This window comes from Rutidosis leptorrhynchoides, chromosome 10, assembly GCF_046630445.1.
Source record: "Rutidosis leptorrhynchoides isolate AG116_Rl617_1_P2 chromosome 10, CSIRO_AGI_Rlap_v1, whole genome shotgun sequence".
Lineage (NCBI taxonomy): Eukaryota > Viridiplantae > Streptophyta > Magnoliopsida > Asterales > Asteraceae > Rutidosis > Rutidosis leptorrhynchoides.
In genome coordinates, this window is record NC_092342.1 from 67,383,540 (window position 1) to 67,389,194 (window position 5,655).

Consider the following 5,655-nt stretch of genomic DNA (forward strand, 5'->3'; position numbering starts at 1 on the left):
ACATATAACACTAAATTGGACAACATATATCCGTTCTTAAAACCGTTAGCGTACAACGCATATATCACTAACTTGGACAACACATATCCATTTCTACAAGTTAACACATCATATACGTACATGTATACTTATTCCACTCACCTTACGCCTTCGGTGAATCAATAAACCAAGTTTGAATCTTCAAGGTAACGCACCTATTATATTGTACATATAATCCATCAACCATTCAAATTGGTCAAACTCACAACACTCACCATTACTAAGTCATTTTGACCCATTTGGGCACTTACCCTAAAATCGGGTCAACTCACACCAGAACCCTAATATTAGTCAAGATAGGTTTAAAACACACTTCAACACAAGGTTTATGCATTAATCAAAAACATTAACTAACTTAGATCCATTTTGACCCATTTGACAAATTTAAGGTCAACACACCCATTTCGGGTCATCCACTAACCCACACATCACCCATTTACACATATATAGGTGTCCTAGTAATTTACTAACTAATTTGAGTTCATAAACATCAATTTAACACTTTGAAAAACCTAGTTAGTCATCTTTGAGTCTACATAACCCAAATTCACCCAAAACACCCAATTCACCAACAATTGGGTTTTAAGTTCATCACTTACCCCAAACCCTAACCCTTAATCAAATTAAAACCAAGAAATCAAGATTAGAGCATACCACTACCACCAAAACGTAGATAGAGACTAGATGAACGACTTTAGAACTCGCACTAAGACCCGATTCAACCTCTTTCTTCCTTTAATGGAGCTCTCTCACTCTAGAACTTCCTCTCTCTCTAGGATTTAATGGAAAGTGATAAGGTAGATGGAAATGGAGTAAATGAGACTCCAACAACTGATCACAAGCCTTAAATTCGGGTCCCATGTGAATTTACCAAAAAGCCCTTAAAATATCTAATTTAAAAGCAAGTGATGAGCTGTCAGCCCGTAATGGCGCGGCGCGCCATAATTCTGCGCGGCGCGCAGATAGCCTGGGCAGAATTCTTTTCTCTTTTTAAAATATACAAAGAAACCCCACAATTCATTCAACCTAATTACACATATGAACAAGGAAATATTCGGGTCTTACAACTCTCCCCCACTTGAATCGGAACGCGTCCTCGCGATCCAAGCCGCATGACAAGAGGGAAGATAAACCAACACGAACTCTTCGGGCTCCCACGTAAACTCGGAACCTTTACTCCGACGCCATTGAACTTTAAAAGTCCTCACTTCTTTATTTCTCAACCTTTTGACCTTCTCATCAAGTATGGCAATCGGCTCCTCAATATATTCTAACTTGTTATTTAGCTCAATTTCGTCTAATGGTACCCAAGATGAATCATCCGTAAGACACTTACAGAGATGGGAGACATGGAAAGTATTATGAATCCCCGCAAGCTCTTCGGGTAATTCCAAATGATACGCGACTTCACCAACACGAGCTAAAACCTTAAATGGCCCAATAAACCGAGGAGCTAACTTTCCCCATTTTCGAAATCGAATAATACCTTTCCATGGCGAAACCTTAAGCATCACCATGTCACCTTCTTGAAATTCGATCGTTCGTCTACGTTTATCGGCATACGACTTTTGCCTATCTTGCGCCTTCTTCAAGTGATCCTGAATAATATCAATCTTGTTATTCGTCTCCAAAACCAAATCGGTACTTTTTCCTTTTGACCCACTTCACCCCAACATATTGGAGTTCGACACCTTCGCCCATAAAGCATCTCATAAGGTGGCATCCTGATACTAGTATGATAACTATTATTGTATGAGAATTCCACCAAAGGCAAGTGCTCATCCCAACTACCACCAAAATCAATAATGCACGCCCGTAACATATCCTCTAATGTTTGATTCGTACGTTCGGTTTAACCGTCTGTTTGAGGATGATACGCCGTGCTCAATTTCAATTGCGTACCCATATCTTCATGAAACTTTTCCCAAAACCGAGATGTAAAATGAGTATCTCGATCCAAAATAATAGATATAGGAACTCCGTGTCGATAGATGATTTCCTTGATAAACAACTTAGCCAAGGTCTCCGACGATATCGCTTCCCGAATGGGAAGAAACAAAGAACTTTTCGTCAATCGATCAACTATCACCCAAATCGAATCAAATTGGGTGATAGTGCGTGATGATGTAGCGTGAGGGTACGAAATAGTATTATTTTTAATACAAAATACTACAAAATATGACACAAGTTTTATTAATTTACGGATGGGATATACTTAAACCTTGCTACAACACTATAGGCAGTGTACCTAATCGTAGAGTAGTGTAGTTTTTAGTAAGTCCGGTTCATTCCACAGGGAGCTGGTGATACTTACTATATTTTTAACTATATTTATACAAAATATATATAATTATATAAGTAGTAATATTATTATAAAAGGGGGGTTTTACCGTTTAATGACCGGTTTGTCGATTCTATATTTTAAGCGTAAAGATAAATGACGATAATTAAAGTGCGTAAAATAATGACAATAAATAAAATGACAGTAAATAAAATTGCGAGTAATAAAATGACAGTAAATAAAGATACGATGAGAAATATAATAAAAGAATTATGCTTATTTAAACTTCCGTAATCATGATGTTTGACGTGTTGATTTTAATTTATTACCATGGGTTAATTGTCCTTTGTCCTGGTTTATTTGATACGTCTATCTGGTTTTTGTCCATAATAGTCCATCGGTCATAAATATAAAGTGCGAGTATCCTCGTCAAATTACCCTTATACCCGAAGTCAAATATTCCAACTGATTAAGGATTTAAACTGTGACGCAGTTATCACTTCTGTCAACAATTACACCAGTTATCACTGTATGTAATCCACCCCTGTTTTAATTAGTTTATGAATATTAATTCATCCACTTGATCAGAATGAATAATCAATTACCCAACCCAATTGATTAATTAAATGATTATAACAGATTCCATATGAACATCACTAAATAGGACAACCATAATCATTATTAATTATTAGGTTAATTAATTTGAAGATAGGTTCGACAGACTCCAATGAGTTGTCACTCAATTAGACAATACCCCCCATCTATTAATAGTCAATAGTCCAATTTCCACAAGTGTCGGTCTTTTGCCCAAACCTTAATTATGGTACAAAATTCAATAACCCCGTCTTAATATTTTAGCCCAACATCACGATTACTTCGTTTTAAATAAGCATAATAATAACTTAGCTACGAGACATTAATATAAAAAGGTTGAACATAACTTACAATGATTAAAAATAGCGTAGCGTTACACGGACAGAATTTCGACTTACATACTCAAAAGATCTCTATCATAAATCTTATTATTATCATAATTTAAAATTAAAATTAAGATTATTGTTATATCTGATTACATTAACATTATGATAGAGAATTATAAATATAGATATTGATATTTGATATAGAAAAGTAAGAAAAAGATAAAAAAAAATGATCGAAGAAAAAAAAAAAGTCGTCCCTAATTTTGATCGTAAATCATCCTTTTATAGCGAAATTAGAAATTGAATTTTCATTTACGACCCCTGAACTATGCTCAATTAACAACTTTTTATTATTTAATATTATTCTTATTATGAATTATTTAAATATTATATTTTATTCTTGTGCATAGTTGACTCGTAATTTTTACACCGTTGCGTCGAGCGCTGAAAGTTGGTTCATGTCCCGGTTCCGGATTTTCGAACGTCCTTGCGTACTATTTAATATCTTGTACTTTGCGTTTTGAAACTTGTACTCTTGTCATTTTTAGACGTTCTTCATCAATAATTTGAACCTTTTTGATTGTATCTTGTACTTTTGAGCTTTTTGGACCTTTGTGTCTTCAATTCGTCGTTTTCGCCTTTTGTCTTCGCACTTATTTAAAATAAACGAATATTACTTGAAAATGGAACAATTGCAACTAAAATCTTGTCTTTCTTGGGGGATTTTGCTATGAAATATATGTTCCTTTTTATCCTTATCAATATCCCCACACTTGAGCGTTGCTTGTCCTCAAGCAATACAGTCTTGAAATAATATAATACATCACACGAATCACTTCTTTATTCTTTACACTTTGTACATCAGTGATTTTGATAGAGCGGTATAAACAATGATAGTAACGATATGGTTAAAGGTGGGTGTGTCATCCACAGTTGCCTTGGGTTTAGGTCAACGACACTTTCAATCAAATAGCCGATTTACTTTCGGTTTCCAAAGCAAAGTGCACATTTGAAAGGCGGTTTACAGTCCCACATGACTATAAAAATTTAGATCCTTAAGGAAATTGGATCTTTATAAAAACATTTGATCTTTTGAAAATTCAAGCTAGATTTTACCCTAGACAAGTTTTCTGATTTGATCCATCATCGGTGTTGTAAAATATATTTGTGGATCAATATTTTGGCTAAAAACTTTTAGGTTCGTGTAATCCACTGCTATCCCTGTATCGGAAAGCACACATCCAGTTTACTTGTTCCGTATATTACCTTTCGGTAAACTACCGTCCAGTTGTAAAGGAAAGCGATGAACAAGAAACTGTTAAGGCAATGTCCCATGACATGCAGATGATTATGGTCTTTTGACGTGTCGGATGCTAGTACTATCCTTGGTAGGAGCAATAGTAAAGATCATCCTATGATTTTTCGGTCTGGCACAAGGTCCTGTCTCCGACCATGCTATGCAACCACCGTTCTTACGGTTGACACCCGATTTGGTTCAGGTGACCTAATGAATTCCAGGTGAATTTCTAGGATTTTACGTTCAATGGTAATGAACGCATTGAAAATGGTTTTTCAGAAAACAAATCGGTTTGTAATTTTTGATCAAAATATTTTCTCGTTCAAGCTCGAGTTTAGATATCATCGAATTCCATGAGTTTGAATTCTCAATCTTTAAGGTCAATCTCAAGGATTGATTAATATCAGGCTTAAAAGCTGATTTTTAATCTTTAAGGAGATTATCCTTTCTGGGGATCTGATTCATTAGTCTTATCCAGCTAATTTGCACGGTGCCCCCCCCATTGTACGAGATAAATCCTTCTCATGGTTAGGATAAATCTGACCACATGGCGACCCTGTTTGATGCTGAGGTCCGTGGATTTCCTGCTGATTTTAGTGATGACTTTTCTAGATTTTTCGTCAACCTACAGCTGGTCTGGACGACAACTTCATGACCTAAATCAAGAAGCGCGTTTCTTTTTCGGAAGACTTTACTTCCTTTTAATGATGGAATTGATTCATCGTGTAGATCCATCTTTCTTTCAAAAGTATTATAGTAAATCGGGTAAAACTGATTAGTATCATCCAAAACAAAAGTACCTGCAATAATCTTGTACAAAGATATGTGATAGATAGTTTTTAATTGAATAACTTGGTACATTCTTCCCACACTTAGTTTCTTTCTTTGCCTTTTTATTCTCCTTTATTCCATTTTAAATGAATTCAATCGTTTTGGGGTGTTTCTCAATTTATGTCCTTTCCGAGGTAACGATAATTTCGGCATTAACACCTAGTTTTATCGTTCATAAATATGTATAAACATGATTTTGAATTCATTTAGTTAAATTTTTTTTCAAATTTTCACAAAATTTGCCAAATAAACTAAGTGCAAACCCGAGAGAATTTATAACCCTTCCC